General features: G+C 41.9%; 1 long non-coding RNA gene across 1 annotated transcript; it reads right to left on the reverse strand.

The window, feature by feature from the left end:
• Nucleotides 1-275: 275 nt before the first annotated feature.
• Nucleotides 276-19928, reverse strand: LOC307215981. Its single transcript, XR_013838838.1, has 3 exons — nt 19824-19928; nt 7124-7216; nt 276-1086 (listed from the first exon to the last, which is right to left on the reverse strand). It is a non-coding gene; the product is annotated as an uncharacterized lncRNA (long non-coding RNA).
• Between the last annotated feature and the right edge of the window lie 401 nt (nt 19929-20329).

Consider the following 20329-nt stretch of genomic DNA (forward strand, 5'->3'; position numbering starts at 1 on the left):
TATATAATAGCAAACTCATTCTCAGTGTGGGCATCCTTCATTACCTGAAACTTCAACATCCACACACAAGAAGGAAAGCATTGCTTACTGACTGAAACCCAGAGCACTCCACACTGCAACATTTTGTTGCAGGCCTCACTTGGAGTACAAAGCTGTGGCCATTGCAATGGCTTGTCTCTTCATCCTTGCTGATGAAGGGCTCTCAGCACCTGGAGGTGATTACAGACAGCTGTTGGAGGACCTCAGAAGCTGGCACATGTGAGACTGGCCAGGAAGTATGGAGTGGAGAAAGAGGGAGAAAGAACAGTGAAAAGCAAGTAGCAAAGTCAGGGGGGAATGAAGCTCAGAGCAAGAAAGAGTTGGTGGCGCAAAGAGAAATAGAAGGGAACTGGGAGCAAGCAGGTAAGATGGAAGTTGAGCGTTCTTAACTCAAATATGCAATTGTTATTTTGACGAAAGCTTGTCCTAAAGACTGGCCTAAGTACCTGTACAGGAAAGTGGCCAATGCAGACCACATTTAAAAAGTAATAATCTGGTGCTGGTAATTTAGCAGAAAGCATTATTAAAAGGAAAAATATTAAGCTGGTAGACAAATAAGTCTTGCTGAAAAAGAATCAACATAGCTTCTGCAAAGGTAAAACCTGTCTCACTATCCTTAATGGATTGTTGGTCTATCTTCATATGTTCAGATATTTCTTCACCAGACACTGGCTAATGAAGACAGCTTTTAAAAAAAGGATTTGACAACTTTGTGGAGGATAGTTTTTGTCAGTGAAACCTCTGGGTTCAAAGAAGGGCCTTACCAAGTTTACCTATGAATACCAAATGCTGGAGACAGGTGAGGGGTATTGATGCCATAACATGCTCAGCCATTGTTTGAAACATAATGCTTGTCTACATGGATGGGAACCTTTGGCCCTCCAGATGCTTCGAGCCACAGCTTGATTTTGACAAGGGTGTATCATGTTGTTACTTTGCTAACCTTTCCCCTCTCTCCTCCTTAACGGGACTGATTAGCCGATTTGGTGCTTTAGATCTCTGATGAAAGTCTTTCAGAATTTTTTCTGCAAAGCATTTTGTTTTCCTCTGAAAAGAAATTACAGCAGTTGACTTAGAAGGAGATTAATAATTCAGAGCTTTGAATAGAAAATGAAAATCAAGACAGGCAATAAGTTAGCAGTGTTCATGTTTTGCTGATCATATGAGTTTTTGTATGAAACGCTTTCTCATCAACTGACAAAAATGCTAATGCGTTGAAATATCTATATGGTACCATCAGCCTTATTTCACTTAGGGAATGATGTAAGATCAATTCAATTGCGCCCTTTTGAAGAATATTGAAATTTAGCATTTGTTCTATGTAGGAAATACAAAGGTAACCTTTTTTTATCCTGTCTCTCTACCTGTGTTGTCTCTTCCATTTATGCATACATTGAGTTTGTTAACCTTTGGAGCTGTTGAACCATAGACTGAAAATGACTTCATATATGAGGGGAACTCAGCAGAAAATCCTTGCAAACTCCTTATTAGGTCTTTGCTTCTGTTCCCAGTATTTCAGGGTTTTGTTTTTTTAATGAATACATAGCAGCTTAAGATGGCTCCCTTACTCTGTGGAGACATCCTTGCAGGTAGCATAGATGCCATTGGGCTAGATGGACTCTGAATAAGGAATTTTAATATGTTCTGTTCTGCTTGTGTGAGAAGAATAAGGCTGAATTCCGGAACATGGTTACTCGAGAGACTAACTTCTGAGTAAACCTCCACTGAATTTTGAGACTAACTTCTGAGTAAACCTGCTTAGAATTGTGCTGTAAGAATGTTAGCAGAGCTTGGAAGAATAGCTGACTGACGGCCAAACTAGATAAGGTTCCGCTAAGGAGTTGGTGTGCAGGCCCAGATGTTGAGCATCTATCCATGGTAGAAATACTAGCTGTGTTAAATTACAAGCAAGCCTTGAAAGCTCCACACAAGTTTGATTCTCATCTATAGGCCTAACAGGATGTTAACAATCTGATTTGCAATCACGGCATATGTGTTGTTGTTTTTTTTAAAAAATTAAATACCAGGTTGACGGGGGGAGATGGTTATCAGGATAGCCGCAACAAGGAGGGAGGTTTTGAGCAATCCCTCTGCATGGAAATCCCAACCATTATGTGCCAGTTAGCCTGAGGGCGGAAACCACACTGGCACCAAAGGAAGCTTTCCCCCCTTAATAGCTGTGTGGAGTAGGAATTTTGTGGAGATTGCACTGTAATACTGATCACAGTCCACCTGTACCTGGCATTTGATTATGAACACACCATTGGTGAGAGTCAACATAGTGCATGCAGGCGTTCACTTGTGCAAGGAGGGTTTGCCTTCCTCCCCTCCCACCCAGCCTCCTGTGCAGCCCCAAAATCTGATTTGTATGGTTAGGGGTTGAGATGGAGGAGAACTCTGATTCAGTTTGTATTGAAAACAATACATAGACCAAAACAACAGCCATCTTTTGAAAGACACTTCTCTGAATTTTGCAGTGCTGTTCTCCTGCCAAGTAATCTGTAAAAAAACCTCTATATACTAGGGCAAAATGTGCAGAGAGATGCATATATTAGTGAAGATCACAAAACTGCACACAAACATGTTTATTAGGAGAAATTGGCACTTCTTTTGAAATGTTAAGATTTTGTTGTCTTGGATTTTTGAAAGTTGTGTTTTTTGCACTTGAATTTTGTTTCTGTGGGTTATTCTTTGTGAGATGCCTTTTGAGCTTTCTTAGTCTAAAGGCATCATATTAAATAACAGTAAAAATAAAATGTTGATGGATTTTCATGAAGATTTTTTTTTAAAAAAAGAACAAACTGATGTGAAAATGTGGGAGAACTGAATTTAAGGCTGAGGAAAAATTAAGAAACAGGGAAAAGCCAGAATTAACAGATTTGCCTATCCCTGGTTGGGTGACCCTCTGGAACAGATATTTGGGGCAACACGGTGGGGCAGGATGGAAGAGAAGTTATAGATATCTAATTGCATGTGCAGATTTCTATTCCACATCATTGTATGTCACCCAGTCTGACTGCTAATCATGTTTTTAACTTCATGTGATGTTAGGCATATTACACTTACATTTTTATATTTAAAGCTTGTTGCATGCTTTCCTTGCTGCTGCTGTTTCCACTGATGGCTGAAAGCCTGTATTATGTTGTATTGCACCCTTTAAGCTCAGTGATGGATGACATGCCAAACACGTCAAGGGCAATCAAAGTTAGTTATATACCCTCTTGAGTAGTACTGACCTGCTAGGACTGAAGTCCTCGAGCGTCAGCAAAATGTGGCAATAGTTTGTTGAAAGGAAAAAAACAAAAACCTAGAGCCCTATTCTGAGGAACGAAACCCCCAATGTGCTGAGCAAGCTGTTTATTTCAAGCAGGTATTTCTTCTATATAAATTGTCACTTCTCCCTCCATTGCTTCAGTGTATGTGTATGTATTTCGATTGTACCAGCTATAGATCCCTTAAGTAGCAAAGAGGCAGGATAGACCTCCTCTGAATTTCCATAGGTGTACATATTAAAAGCTGCCTTATACTGAATCAGGCTATCTAGTCTAGTTCTGACTGGCAGTGGCTCTCCAGGCCACTAATCCCATTAACTGCAGGGGCTGGTATTGCATTGCTTTACTACCTTCCTTTTTAAGAATGACTTCATGGATACAGATGTTAAGAAAATAATCAGGTGCTGAGATACACAAAAGGCTATTTGCTTCTATGGTAGCCAGCAACTAGCTTGAGGCAGGGTGAGCAGCACTTGGGAAGGCAAGGTAAGGAGTTCCTCTCTCCTCACCAAGCTCAAGATTTTCCATGCCAAGCTCAAGATTTTACTATTGACAAATAAAGGCCTTAAAAACTTGGGACCAGTTGACTTGTGAGATCTCCTTAACCCACTCCACAACTTTGATCTTGACATTGGGCCTCCACTTTCAGCAGCTACTTAGAAATGTTTTTGTTTAGACAAGCCTACCCAGATTTGTGGAATGTTTACATGCATTTCATTCTGTTTTTAGGTGATTTAAATTATTATTTGAATGTTTTAATTAGTTGTTTTCCACTGTTTTTACTAATACATTTATGGTTTAATTCTTTGGTTAATCCAGTTTGAGGTTTTTTGCATATTGGGTTTCCAGATCACAAGGGAGGCTTCTAAGCACATTCAGTCAAACATTCAGAAACACACATGTCAAAGTCTCCTGCAGAAGCACAATGGTCTGAGAGAAGACTGCATGCCTGAATACATTTGGAACAGGGCCTCCATGCATCTCCTGCCCCTCTACACACTTGTAACCCTCATGTATTCAGGCAAATGCATGAAGAGGGGGCTCATATGGTGCGCGCGCGCGCGCGCGCACACACACACACACACACACACACAAAACACCATAGCATTATGATATCTCATACCCTCCAACTTCTTGAATCCCCAAACAGGGATCTGCATCTTCCTGCCTGTGCACCTGCATGAGTCACATGACCCACGGGAGATCATGGAGCCCAAAATGTGCACTTGTGTTTTGGGGTTCTGCATCGTGGCCCTGAAAAAAAAACTTTTTGTTGGGGGGAGCACTTTTTTCAGGGCAAGATCTCCCCCCCCCCCAATTTCTTTTATTGATTTTCCACATTTATCACAAAAATGACATAAAAAAACACACAACAAAGTAAAACACATTACATACAATGAACAAAACAATAGAAAAATTGTTTCTTCAAATTCCTAATTCTCATTACATTGATAACTGACTTCCACGAATCCCCTCTAACTGTATTTCATTATATCACCTGTATAACAGTTCTCCTAATTCATATTTCTAATGATATTAACTCCTTTCATTTACTAACCTCTTATCCTTTATTAATATTCTAATCTTTAATATTTACTACCACACATTCTTATGCTACCCCTAAGCCTTTTTATTACTTCCAAGAATTTTCTATTTATCTTATATCACAATATTTAGCTAGATATTCTTTAAATTTCTTCCAATCCTCTTGTGTCTCCTCTTCCTTCTGGTCACGGATTCTTCCAGTCAGGTCAGCCAGCTCCAAAAAGTCCAACATCTTCATCTGCCATTGTTCTATTGTTGGTATTTCTTGCAATTTCCAGTTTTTGGCTAAAAAAAGTCTTGCCGCTGTAGTGGCATACAAAAACAGTCTAACATCTTTTTTGGGCAATTCCAGTCCTAATATTCCAAGCAGAAAGGCCTCTAGTTTCTTAACAAATGTATTTTTCAACATTTTTTTCAACTCATTATAAATCTTTTCCCAGAAGTCTTTCACCTTGGGACATGTCCACCACATATGATAAAAGGTACCTTCTTTTTCGTTACATTTCCAACATTATCATTTGTATGATAGATCTTTGCTAATTTCACCGGGGTTAAGTACCATCTATACATCATTTTCATAATATTTTCTTTTAATACAGTACATGCAGTAAACTTAACCCCTTTCTTCCACAGCCTTTCCCAATCTTCCAACATTATATTGTGTCCTTTTCAGGGCAAGATCTTGGTGTGAATTGTGGCAGCCAAAATGGTCACCATGCCCTCGTGTGAGAAAACAGGATGTCCCAATTTCTCTGGGATACTTGTAGGGTATGCAATCTTACTTCAGGAAAGTGGCTCCCATGCCACTGGGGAAGCCTACAAATGGGCCCTCTATGGAGTTCCTTTATTGGGGTAGACAACCCTTCTGTCCCTCACCTTCCCGACATTTCCGCTAACTTTCTCATAGAACTAGCGGTGGGCAAAGTTGTCAATTTTGGCTTCTCTCAGAGGAGTCTTAGGCTGGATCTAGACACATCTAAGAAGAGTTTCAGTTTAAAGCGGTGTAAATTTAAACAGGGAAAACAGGTAGAGAAAAACAGGACTCCATGTCGCCATCCAGTGGCACAATGTTATATCGCACATACAATGCATATAAACTGCCTTTTCTTTACCAGTCTAGCTGAGTCTAAGTTCAGTTCTCCATATTTCCACATCAGTCCTAATGAGAATTCACCAGCATTTTCCTGCAATTTTATCCCAAATTACACATTTTGCAAACCAGTTTTTCCTAATGTTACTTTGAATGTTACTTTCACTTATGTATGCATTTTTATGCACACTGGGCTCCAGTATATGCCTTTTTGAACACATTGCGACACTGTTCCCCATCCAAGTAAAGTTTGTAGAAATTTGAATGCTGGGTGTGTTTTTAATTCGTATATTATTTAGGAAAGTGAAAATTAGGTAGGTTCATCTTTAACTGTGAACTGAATTGAATTTCTCCCCAGTCCCTAGTTGGAATTTCAGCTTTGTTCCTCCAGGCTATCCAAGCGCCTTGTCATTTCTGTAATGATCTAAAATGGGGAGACTTTGGTACTTAACTGTGCTTGTAGAAATATACCTTGACATAAACTAAAACAAGCCCCTGTCATTTAATTTTTAACTCCATTGATTTAATGCCTAATGAGGTGGATTTAATATATTTGGCTACTGGCAACAGTATTTAAATGAAGCACATGATTTGTTAAATACTAGCAAATATGCTTCCGGCTTTAATGATAATGTATTTTTTTCACCCCTTCATTGGCAGCCCTAAGTATCAAGATGCTGTTTCCTCTATAGCTCAGCTTTTGCAAGGTCATGGTGGCAGATGTAACCAAGATATTCCTGGTTTTTATTTTAAAAACTAGAACAAGCCCAATTAATCTTCTTCTACAATCCCTTTCAGCAGCTGATCTGTGTGGAGAACAAGGGCCAAAGGAGGAAATAATATCTGATCCTATGTGCCCATGATGGCTTCCCAGACAGTGTGGGATAAGTCTATATGAGTGTTTAGGCATACAAATTGCCACCAGAAATTAATTGCTATCCCTGTCAAGCCAGACCAGCCATTACTTCTTTTATACAGCTGTATCCATGGGGGACACTCTGTGTGGACCCCCTGACCTCAAATCTTAGCTACAATTCAAATCATCACTTAAAGAAGGGAGCCTGTACAGGTGACCCCACCCCCGCTGAAATGGCACTGCTGCTTTGTTACTTTTAGCATATTACTGGAAATCGCAGGAAGTGTGCACACTTACAAAACTTTCCAGCTAAATACTTACAAGATTCCAGGCCCAAACCCTGGGAATAGCAGTTTCCTAAAATTCATAGGTTGCTGCACCTTTCCCCCTCAAATCTCCCACGATCAATATTTCCTAATTAAAAACAAAGACAAAAAGGACCCCATTAGCTTTCCTTTTACTGTGCCCCAAGGCAAAAAAACTCCAACAACCCTTAAATAATGTTTCAATTTTTTTAAGCATTAAAAAAAAACTTAATGAGGGATCTGTCACACCACGACAAAATTCGTCAAGATTCATGTTCCCTTGAGAAACTTTAAGAACAGATACATAACTAAAAAAGGAGGCCAAAGCAGATTAAGCCTGCTCAGAAGTTGACTACCTTGCATGTATTATTTTGTGGCATTTACTTGTAAGCCTGCTTAGGATTTAATTTTTTTTAAAATGGGGGTGAGAGCCGATAAGAAAGTTGTTCTCCCTGCTTGATTGACACTAGGAAGAAGTAGCCTGAGGAGAAACGAAGAGCTAATCCTTTCTCCTCCCCTCTGCTGGAAAAGTGCCAGACATTGAGGCAGCTGATGCAGGCAGTGGGGGAGCCAACACTTAGATAACTGACCCAGGGTCATCAGAAGAACCTCTGAGGATTCAACTCCATCCCAGCTGTGCCTTTACCTCACAGCATGTGTCCAAAGCCCACCCATAATCACAATCTCATCATGCCCACTGATATGATGGTAGGTGCATGTCTGACGCAGGCTTGGCATCAGTACCTGGCATTGTGGGGCAAATGTTGGGACCCCTAGGCCCTGGATTGGCCTACTGTCACTGACACCACCCCTTAATTATTATTATTCAATTGCCTAAGAAGTGTGATGAGATACGCCGGGACAGATGGCTGCAGCTGCTGTCCTCATTATCCCCAATACCTTGAGGCTCTGCCCTCAATGTTCTCTACATTAGGGCAGAGTCCAGGAGCACTGGGGTTGATGAAGATGACAGCAGCTGGTGCTTATTTTCACTGCTGAGGGAGCACTGCAAGGCTGGAGCTGCACTGATTCCAGCATTGCCACCTGTCCCTGTTTCTGCCACCTCCACCTGTCGACATTCATCTTCTTCTAAAGCAAGTTTGGAAGGGCACAAGGGGGATGTGTGGTGCCCACAGGATGGCACCTGCCGTTATGTCTCCTTAAACCTGGTATCAGGCTTGGTCTGAAGGACCCCTTAAGAAATGGCCCCAAATAATCTGTGAAAAGGAAGCGCAGAGCCTTGCCAGCAATTGCTGGAGGGTTTTGTCTGGGAGCACTTACTCAGGTCTGTGTTACTGTTTGGAAGTAATTACAGGTTAACTATAAAAGAGGTTTTTGCTGTAGATTTTACCAGCTTCTGCAGGTGAAAAAAATGCAATTTCTTTTCAATGTCTTGATCTCCTACAACCTTCTATAGCACAGAAATTCAGCCCCAGGCACTGTTTTTGAGAACAAAGTTTTCTTAATTTTATTTTGTCGTCTCATCGACTGGGGGAAAACATGGTTCTTCGTAAAACCTTTTCTGGGGAAAATAAAACACTGATACTCTCCTAGATCTGTTATAAGCATGAATGTGCACAACCTCTTTGCTATCCACAGACTCCGCCCTGCCCCCTCAAAGCAATGCACAGAACCTCTTTGGACAGAACTATTTTTTTTGTTGTTGAGTGTCAATAATTACTACCCCTCCCCCCAAAAAATTAACAAATTGGCATTGTCCATATAATTTGGATGCTTCAAAAGAAAACATTAGAGATGTGGGTCTCTTCTGACCATCTCCAGTTTGCACAAAGAAAGCCTGATGATCACTGACAAAAATGTAATTGCACCTCATAGTTGACTGTTAGTCCTCTCACAATTCCAGCTCTCTCTATCTTTGTTTTTTCAATGAGAAGATTAATTCCTGCAAAATATACAATTATGCACATGCACACTCAAAACTTCATTGATTAATTGCACTTAAAAATCATTATTCATCCAAGGAGCTCTGTTCTAGAGAGAAGCAAGGAACCAAGTTAGGCTCACAACACCTCTGCAAGGTAGTTTAGGTTTGTGGCTGACCCAAGGTCACACAGTGAGCTTCATATCTGGGGGTGTTGCAGAACGTCAAAACTATGATATAACAAATTGAGTAGAATGGGAGGCAAGAGGCAGGGGTGCCAAATTCTGGTCTTGCAAAGGGCACCGCTGAAATTTGAAAGACCAAAGTCTACTCCTGGCTTAGCTACAATAATACTTGCTCTGGTAACCTCTCAATTAGTCTATTGCGTGGACAGGCGGAGTCCCCCAGATCCCAAGCACCCCCCGGTCATGTGGAATAACGACTCAAGACAACGTGCTATGGGATTAAATTGGCCACAACTTTATTAAATTTCAAATGTGGGTAGACCTTGAGCCAAGTGACGATTCCCAAGTGAGGATTCCCAGGTAAGATCCTCCCTCTATTGTGTGGGCAGGTAGTCCCTCCCCTACCTGGCCTGGTCTCCTTGGCAACGCTTCCCCCAGATGGGATTGGACAGCTGACTGAGGTAGGCGGAGACCTCCAGGTATCCCACTTGAGGGAATGTGAAGCCAAGCCTATGCTGATGGAGCTGCTCCAAATCCAGGGGCTGCATGCGTCCACCCAAAGGGCACCCCCATTTTTATGCGGGGAGTGGTCATTGTAATGTGTTCTACAGGGATGCGGGTGGCGCTGTGGGTTAAACCACAGAGCCTAGGACTTGCCAATCAGAAGACCAGCAGTTCGAATCCCTGTAACGGGGTGAGCTCCCGTTGCTCAGTCCCTGTTCCTGCCAATCTAGCAGTTCAAAAGCATGTCAAAGTACAAGTAGATAAATGGGTACCGCTCCGACGGGAAGGTAAACGGCGTTTCCGTGCGCTGCTCTGGTTTACCAGAAGTGGGTTAGTCATGCTGGCCACATGACCCGGAAGCTGTACTCCAGCTCCCTCGGCCAATAAAGCGAGATGAGCGCCACAACCCGAGTCGGTCAGGGGTCCCTTTACTTTTTTAATGTGTTCTACATAGGGCTGCCCTTGAAGATAGTCTGGAAACTACAGTTAGGGGAAAATGTGGTGGCAATATGGCTGTGAGTTACTTCTTGAAGGGAAAAAACTACAGGTAACTTTTGTTACGCTGTTTCTTCTGTTTTTTTTCTTAGCGCAATCCCAGTGCTAGGCTCTGTTTCATCCTTCCCCATTTTACTTTGGATATGAAGAAATCTTTCCACACAGGAAGGAAAGCTTCAGGGAGCCTGATGAGAGCATATGTTTCTTCCTCATAAGTTTTTCTGAAATGAGAGTTCTGAAAACAGTGTTTTGACTTCATTAGATGGATCCTACAGCAGGAAAATGTTGGTGGTTTCCCCCACCCCAAAAAAGGAAAATAAATAAATCATAAATTGTTCAGAGAAGAAAAAAGCCCACTCCACGAAAACTTCTGAAAACTTCTTTTAGACAGGTTTTCTATTAATTCTTTATGCAGCATCTGGCAACAAAGGCGCAAAACAGAAAGCCCCAAGAAATGTTATTTTTATCTATGAAACATTTTGATCTAGTTTTAGCAGAAAATAAAGCCATATTTCCTAAAATGGTATATATTTTTTTATCTCCATGGGGAAGATCATGGGAGGGAAATACTGATTATCTAGTTCAAAGCAGATATATGTTTCTGATGTATATAAATAAGTGCTATTTCTTTGTGAAACTCTGATCCAAGGCTTTCCCCCCACCCTCTGAGGGCAGGGAAGAAGAATCTATATTAGAAAAAAGTATCCTAGATCAGTATGCATGAGAAGGTTAAATGATATTTTGGACTCTACTGTATCTTTTAAAAAACAGTAGGGTATATCTGTAGAACCAAATGACATTGGCAACACTGCTGGGTAGATTCACCACCATATTTACTCAGATAATGGTAGATGGTGACATGGGAATTTGATGTGATATTATTTCTCCTAATATATTTGTTTTTATATAAAGTTTTGACTAATGTATACTTTGGGCATACCAGCCAAAGCTGGGCAAAGATATCTTTGGTATCACACTGTGCCATGTTTGCTAGGTACTTGAAGCATAAAATTGCTCACATTTGTAATGACCTGGATGCCATGGTTGATGCGTTTCAGTCAGTGGAGGTGTCTAGGGCATTGTTTGGCTCTACCTTGTTGCATGATTTTCAGTTATTAAGGCCACAAGCCCCTTTGCCAAGTCTAGCCAGCCATTTGTTTGCTTCCCTCTTGCTCCTCTTTGCTTTTTCTTTTTTCTTCATCTAGCAGCAGTGCTGGCCCTCATGGAGGTGGAGTGAAGCAACACCAGCCAATTTCTGGCAAAATCTCTTGGGATTTCAGGAGATCTCACTGGAAATTGACATTGATGCTGGCACCGCTCATTGCTGCACATTTGGCATGAAGGGACCCTTCATAACCTGGCTTCTATACAAAAAGAGTAGAACTGGCCCATCTGTGTTTGTTTGTTTGTTTCCCCTGTTTATACAGCGAAGAAGAACAGTTCTCATGATATGGTGGGGCCTCATAATGGCCATGCTGTAAGTAGTGGTGTGTCTTTGTTTCTCTACCCAGTTTGTTGTTATTTCATTTCCCATTCATTTAAATAGCTTTATTTTACTAGTTCATTCATTTTCCTATTGATATATATATGGAAAATCCCATCGGTCTTCTGCTGCATACACTGACTTTTTCCAGGCCATCAGACCTGCCAACTTTCAGAGAGATAAGACAAGGGTCATACATTTTATAGACAATTGAAAAGGGTCTGCTCTTATGACATTCAGTTACTTTCAACAGGAGAACCCAGCTGCATTTATCCTGCTTATAAGTGGAATTTTCTATCCTACTGGCATGAAATCTTTAGATGTACTTCCAAACAAAGCCCCTAGCACCAGATCTGCCAGATTTCAGATAGTTAGGACACAGGGATACCATTTTATAGGTAATTAAGGAAGGTGTACAGACGCAACCTAAATGCTACCTGTACTAAATAGAGATTCCTGCTTTGTGAATTTCACAGTGCCAGCCCTCCTGCCTTGCCCGTACAAAGAGTTCTAGCCCATTTATTCCATGCATAACAATTACCACTTTTGAAAGTGGTTAGAAACAAACGAAAGAAGGAATAATTGTTTTCCATTCATTCAAATGAATGTGCATCCTTGTGATAAGGTTCAAAAAGTTGACCTTGTTAGTTCTGCAACATGTAAAAATGTCATACACACAAGCATAACGGGAGCATGGACCCAGCTGTCTTTTGTCACTGTTGCAAGGCTGTTTTTGATCTTTGTGATTTGTTTTCTATTGTTTTAGCGAGGGCTCAAATGGGAATTTTTTGAAAGGATTCTAATAGATCAGCGCAAGACAGAGCCAGCTATTTCCCCACTTCTTTAATGCCTCTGTGAACCGCTAAGGCTCAAAGAAACAGAAAGGGAAATTATTTTGGAGGAAAGAAAGAAAATTGCAGGGGGAATTGGGATGGCACTGGGATAAGCAACTCTTACTCTTAACTTTGGTAATAGCTAGAATTACGCAAAACTGAAGAAACCCTCAGAGCTCAGATTTCAGTTCAAAAGGTCTCCAACCGCTCATAAAGTCTATGAATAGATGGTCTGGAGGAGGGAGGAGGAAAAGGTAGAGGATGGGTGGCCATTTTGGCATGAAAAGACTAAAAAGCCATACCACTCAGGTCTCCAAAGATGCCTTCCATTTGATCATAAATACAGCTTGATGAAAAGAATAGAAATTGTGTAATTTTTCACCAGCTCACTATGTCTACAGCCTCAGTTTAAGTGTACGGTTGTAATTTTAATTTCCATAGCTCTTGACATTATGTTGTTCTCAGGGAAAAAAAGAGATAGATATGCACACCACATCTAAATAAATAATTGAGTACTTTAATGCAAATGCTTGCTTTGAAGCTTTGTTTTAATGCTTTTTATAAAGCTGAGCTGAAGGGAAATTTCCTTTGACATGTAGCAAGAAAGAAATAACCCTGGATGTGATTTCTCTAATGAATGCTACCAATGAGAGAACTCATAAATAATATTGTGTCCCCAAAGGCTTAGTTCAGGAGGTCTTTAAGCAAAGGAGCAATTAATTACTTTAGTGGGATTAAGCACATGTTTAAATTTAGGTATGTGTTTAAATACTTAGCAGCACAGGGAATTTGATGAATGAAAAACGATCACCGAAATCAATGAAAGTTTTGCAGGCCAGGGATTTCATAAAATCCTAGAATTGTAGAGTTGGAAAATACCCAAAGGATCATCTAGTCCAACCCCATGCAATTCATTTCTTCAGTGGATTAAGTTTTATTAAGGATCACAACAATTTTTTGATTGCCAAACCCAGCAGTTTAAACAGTCATTGTCTGTTGATGATTCCAGGCATTGATGGAAGCATAGGAAGCTGCTTAAGTCCAAGACCGGCCATTGGGACTTCTCTCTGTTGTCTGTTTACTGATTGGCAGCTTCCCCGGGTTTCAGACAAGGGGCATTTCCAACCTGGAGACTGAAACAGGGAACATTTGCATGCCAAGCCATACCCCCCCATTCCTCAGATGAAAATAGGGACATTTCTCACTGTCCCTCAACTGACTCTCTCCAACCCCCCATTCTTTGTCTCCCCCACACAGAGCATTTCCTGTTAGAAGAAAGACAAGTGCTGCCACCACCTTCCTGCCCAGAGCAGCCCTGCCCTCTGCCTGCTCCTCAGAGTCTGCATGTCACACGGGGCACAGCCTCTCCTCCTCACTTGCTCTCCAGCAGCCCCTATGAGCTGCCCAAGGGGGGAGGCTGGCAGCGGCGCCCATGGAGAGGCAATGAGGTGCTTCCTCACAGCTGCCATAGCTTGGCACAAGCACCAGCTCACCCTCCTCTTTGAGCATGGCGGTGCTTGTGAGGGGAAAAGGGACATTCCAGGATCAAATCAGAAACCTGGGTGGCTTTCATAAATCTGGCCCTAGAAAATCAGGACACTTTGGAGTCCTGTTAAGCAGGACATCTTAACATCTTAACATCTTAAGCTTAACATCTGTTAAGCAGATGTTCTACCGCTGAGCTACAGCCCTTCCTCAAAGGTAAGCCAGGATCCAAAGAACCTCCAAGTAGTTCCACGAACACAAGGCAGCTTTAACCTTTGATTTCACAAAGAGTAGCCCCATCCGCCAATGCCACATGCCAAACTGCTTTTGAATCTAAGGCAGAATGCAAAAGCAATTTGTGGTGGGGCAGGAGTGGGGGTACTATTCAAAGTCCTCCCCATCCCGCAATCTCAATATGTATGCCCAAGCTGCTAGACACACTTTGAGTATCTCTTTGGAGCCCATCAAATGCTGTATCACTTCCACTATTAAAGCTAGAATTCATCCTAAGCTTGAGAAGCAAAACAAAGCTCTCTGGCTTTCTAGGCAACAGTATTCTGTTTTTGTTTTGTTTTAAGTATGAGAGACACTTTCAAATCAGAGAAAAGCAGAAATATATCCTAAAGCGCTCTCTAATGCTGTTAGTTTCCAAGCTGTTTATTATTACTGCTTTTGTTTAAATCAGAGTAATAAAATGTAAAACCATGGATTAAATATGATTTGCAATAAGCTTGTATCATTATTTTTTTTGAAAAAAGACCTGGAAAGGTTCTGCTGAATTAACATTTAACGGCAAAATAATATAACTGCAAAGAACCTATAAAATCTCAGTAGGGTAAGTTGGAATCCATTTCTGTCCCTGAATAATCTAATATTATTTGGAAATACTTGTCCCTAGTGGGAATATTTCAATGATACTTCTTGACATATTAATAAAATGGTCTCTCTTAATTTTTTTATATTTAAAATCATATATTTCTAGCAAATTTAAAAATGAATGTAAAAACAGGCATTACCCACATCATTCAAGTTGAAGAAGTACTCTGATGAAAATCTAATTAAGGATATTACTGGGGGAAAGAGGTTGGGGGGTACAACAGCCGCCAAACTGGTTCCTCAGAGATGAGGATATTAACTAGATGCAGATATAGATGAGAGAATGAAGAATCTATAACCCCCCTTCCTGTGTCAACCGCTTGTAGGGGGTCCACACAATCAAATGAGAAGATGGGCTGTGCTGCTGTCCACACTCAGGAGGTCACACAGCTTCCTTGCCTCCCCTGCCCGCCCCCCCCCGCCAAACATCCATGCACTGAGTGTGGATGTCTGCAGAGGAAAAGCCTGTATGTTCCTCAGATGCTAGAACTAGTGCATTGCTGAAAATGTATTTTCACCTTGCGGACCTGCCTACCACCTTGTCTCTCCCACTCACCCTACCAGGAAGCAGCCCACCTGCCAGGAAATGAGCATAGCAGCTCCTTTCCATCCGGGGAGCTACTTCTGGAGCACACCAAACAGAGGCGCATGATAACCAGGCTCTCTGAATTCCCTCAGTTAAAGTCTGGGAGCAGACATTACAAAGCACCTCTCTCCCCTTTTCATATCAGGAAGCATGGGCAGCTGGGGAGGCGCGAGAACTCTGAAGAAATGTATCATAATGTTGGGAAACGCCAAGGCCGATGCCTCTCCCCCAACGCAGCGCTGCCCGGGATGATACATCCCTCCTGTGTCCCGTTGCGCTGATGTGGCCCATATCCAAGGACATGAACACACAGTCCAAACAGAAGCTGAGGTGCGACAGCTAAGCCTAATTTATTATGTAGAAAATCAAACTTAACAGAGCGAAGAAAACATGGCTCCTCTCTTACTTCCTTGGGGAGAAGGGAAAAGCAATACAGAATGGAACGGAACAGTGTATCTAAACTTCCGTTCCCATGACACCCAACACTGTGGAATGTAAACACAGACGCGTAACATGTAACAATCACACATCTGCAGCACGGAGGAATGAAATTCCCAACACAGAGGGGAAACTACACAGACCACCACTGGCCACTTTGCAACAATAAGACCACACCTTCCAAAATTCTAAAGTGTGGGGAAACAGGTGGGGGAAGAAAACCTCTGAGAAAACAGAGAACATGTTTTGACACAGCACCAGCTGGATCCCTGATTGTGTATGGTCCCATCTCCTGTGGAAACCTATACTCACTTTTGGCAGCTATGACATTGGGTTGGGCCATTAGGTATCAGTTACCCTGATAAAGGGGTCCAGGAAAGGTTTGCTTTGTCTGAAATTCCAGATAGGAACCATGGGCCATAGCAGCTTCCCAAGTGGTGGCCCTGTTGGAAATGTCCCGCTTGATGTATGTTGATGGGTAACCTGTTACTTAAGGTTGACCCACCTTACTGATCAAGCAGCAGGTGGGTTGCTTGATATCTGATACATACCCAATACCTTCGCCAAAACCAGCTCACATCTGTAATCGATAAAGCTGTGGCCTGTTTTAACCCAATTCTGATGTCCTATGTCTTATTTTTACCCTGGACTGACCCCTGGTGGGGCACATACTTTCCGTGCCTGGGCATGCAGGCCTACCCCATAAACACCCATGCATAATTTGTGAACATGGGGGAATGGGGAACTATGCAACCTTGGGGTCAGCAATGTGGCCTTGTTGCCCCTTCAGCTCACGTGGACCCCCTTTTCACATGATTAATCTGTGAAGGGGCTAATGTGATATTCTAACATTACCCTTTCTATGTGAAAAATGTTAGCTTTCAACTCTCCTCTGTCTTTCACATTTTCAATATCCCATAGAAAGGAAGTTGTCTGCTTCTCATTAGGTCAATATTTAATTACAATAAACAGGTTGTTCTGGTTGCTTTTTAAATACAAAGTTAATCTATATTTCTATCCAAATGGAAATTTCCTCCATGTTGTTCAGTCAGCGGCATAGCTTAGCCTCAGTTTTTATTGCTCTTTAAGTATAGATGGAAAGCAGGGTAGCTAACAGTTTAAAGAAGAGAAACAAAAGCAGAACTCTGACGCTAAGCAGACCTGATAGCTAAATCGAGCTAGATTATTGAGCTTGCAGCTGCTTCTCCTGGTTGTTTTTTTTTTTTGGGGGGGGTGCCATTGGCTTCAGAGATACCAAAGTCACTGCCAATGCAGACATGACTTTAATTGCATAGTGAGCAAATCTCTAAGAGGTCTAGTAAAGTAGAAAAGAACATATTATTTTCATTTGTCCATTGTACAACCAGCTATGCAAACACTTTCTATCCCCTTTTTTGGGGTACTCTAATATCACGGCACAATGAAAATACAGATTCTATCTGTCTTACATTAACCTGGAAGTAACTGCAAGGGTGGCTGAGTTTTTATCAATAGTATCTCTTAGAGTGGTGAATGGCACTATTTAGTGGGAAGAAACTCCAATGAAAATCCTCATTATTGCCTATTTTTACATAGCTGTTTATTTGTATATATTTTAAGATTTTATATATGGATGTTTTATGATGGCCTATATTTGTAATGAGACGTGGGTAGCGCTGTGGGTTAAACCACAGAGCCTAGGGCTTGTCGATCAGAAGGTTGGCAGTTTGAATCCCTGCGACGGGGTGAGCTCCCGTTGCTTGCTCCCAGCTCCTGCCAGCCTAGCAGTTTGAAAGCTCGTCAAAGTGCAAGTAGGTACCACTCCAGCGGGAAGGTAAACAGCATTTCCGTGAGCTGCTCTGGTTCGCCAGAAGCGGCTTAGTCACGCTGGCCACATGACCCGGAAGCTCCCTCAGCCAATAAAGCAAGATGAGCGCCGCAACCCCAGAGTCCGTGACTAGACCTAACGGTCAGGGGTCCCCTTTACCCCCTATATTTGTAATGCCTAATAAAGGTTTGGAGAAGTAAGTAAGACATAGAATCAATAAATAATATCATTAAAGCAAAACAAAAAACCCCAATAACACAAAACCAGCAATATAAAAGCATAAAAACAGGAATTCAGGGCAACACATGGTTCCTGGTTCATATATAGCCAATGGAGGAGCATGCTACAAATACAGGGACAATAGTGGAAAATGCCTGTTTTGGCGTCACTGTCCTATGCTTTATTTTATTTTATTTTATTTCATAACATAAATTTCATAGCATTTATATACCACTTGATTTTTCTTATAACCCCCCCCCAACTGGTTATTATATTTTATGATATGCTGTAGAGTAGAGTACCGCAAGTATAATTTCCATTCTTTGCGGTTATGCAGTCTTGGGGAGAAAATCCATTGATGCCCAAATCCCAGTTAAACCTTCTTTCCCTATGCACAACTGTCCTGATGAGAAACACCCACACCCCGCAGCTGTAATTAAATGAAGAAAAAAACCACATAGCCCCAAGCTGCACATTTAACGTAATGTATGGTTTGACCCTATGACACAATACTTGTATTTTTAGGCATTACTCATCCTCCCTCTCTTGCATGCAGCTCTCCAGCTGCGGAAGGGAGTTCTCAGAGGGCTCTAATTAGCCCTCCCTCCTTAACCTCCCCACTGGCCCTCAGTTCATGTTCTCTCTCTCTCTCTCTCTCTCTCTCTCTCTCTCTCTCTCGCTCTCTGCTCACACTTGCATTGTCCTGGGTGCACTACAATGTTTTTAGCTATTACCACGTGCGGAAATCCATTAGCCCACTTTTCACTTGGCACCTGGTGCACATGTGATTCTTGCAACAAGCAAAGGGCCCTGAAGATGGATAGATACCTCTGTAAGGCATGGGATAGCTTTATGCTCACTGCAGTGGCTCGGTGCTAAGAATGCGTGAGGAGTTCAATTTCTGTGAATACTGATGCAAACTGACCTGATCTGACCTCCCGGACAAATGTGTGGAGCAGAATGTAATTATCATTTCGATTTTGTGATATGGTTCTTGGCTCAGTAATGAACCAAAATGCACTGAAATGCATGTTAAAGATAAGATGTGTTTAGAAATGTGTACATTGGTATAAACATAAATATTTAAATGTGAGTTTGTGATAAACATGAAATTTCATGTGGATCTTTCAAAACAGAAAATAGGAGGAATGGACATATGAATAACAATTGACCTGGAATAGACTACAAATCCCATCTCTATTCTGTGAATCTTCCCCTTCTTTTGTGTTTGCAAAAGGCACTGCTGTCACTTTAGTTTATTTATATAAATTGTTTTCTAGAAGTGCAACAGTTGGATGAAGCAGGATCATTTGCACAGTGCTTTAATTTTGTGTGCCTTGGCTCCTGCAAATGCTCCAATAAGTAGAGAGAGATTTCAGCAGGAGCTGATTCAAACAGTATTAACATCTGCTTTGCTGTTCTCTGAGGTATTCTAGTGATTTCCCGGAACTGGATTTAAGGATCTGGATTCAATTCCTCACTTGGTCAGAAAGCATAAGGGGAAGAGCTAAAGATGGTGACAAGATTTTCTGGGCCCTGTATGCTATATATCAGACATGTTCAACCAGTCAACCGCGATTGACAGGTAGATCCCTGGGGTGATCCAGGTCGATTGCGCATGCTCTTGGTCAATTGCGTTAATGAATAATGAATGTCACAACTCCCCGCCCCTGGCGTTTGGTCTGTTTGCTGCCACAGCAGCAAGCACTAGTAAGTGCAACGCATTTGAGTGGAAGCGTAGGTAAAGAACCCCACCCCAAAAAGCTCAGTAACTCTGGGCAACCTTCCCCCGCTTCCACCCACCCACCCATGCTCCTCCCCCCTCCAATGACAATGGGTAGATCACTGCCAGTTTTTTTTTTTTACTAGGAGTAGATCGCAGTCTCTTGGGAGTTTGATGTTCCTGCTATATATTGATCTCACCTTTCTGCAATCTATCAGCAAAAACTTCTGCTGATGTCCATATAAGAACAGCTCACCTGTGTGGAGGAGCTGCAGCAATAGCCTCCCTCCAGTGGCATCAGCAGGGCAGGGTGAGGAGTGAGATTGTGATGATTCTGTCATGGCGATGAAATCACAAACTTCATTTGCATTTGCTAGCCTTCTGCCATGCTAATGGTGGCAGTAGGCTGGGCCTAAGGTTGTCAACTTTTTATTTCAAGGAGGAGCGAGGCTAGACAAGCATGACAGAATTTGATTATGAGGACCTGGTATCCTGTGGTTGCAACTGAATGAACTGGTATGAAGGGTAGGGCTAGGATAGAATTTTTTAGATCATGGCATACCCTTCAAGACTTCACGGACAAAATAGGCATACCTTTGAAACATCCCAGTTCTTGTGCAGTTGGCGAGCATCCCTGGGTATAGCTTGCTGAAGGATCTGCCTTGCAACAGACTATCAGCGGTTCAAAAGGTATCTCTGGAACTGC

This window comes from Podarcis cretensis, assembly GCF_951804945.1.
Source record: "Podarcis cretensis genome assembly, chromosome: 5".
Lineage (NCBI taxonomy): Eukaryota > Metazoa > Chordata > Lepidosauria > Squamata > Lacertidae > Podarcis > Podarcis cretensis.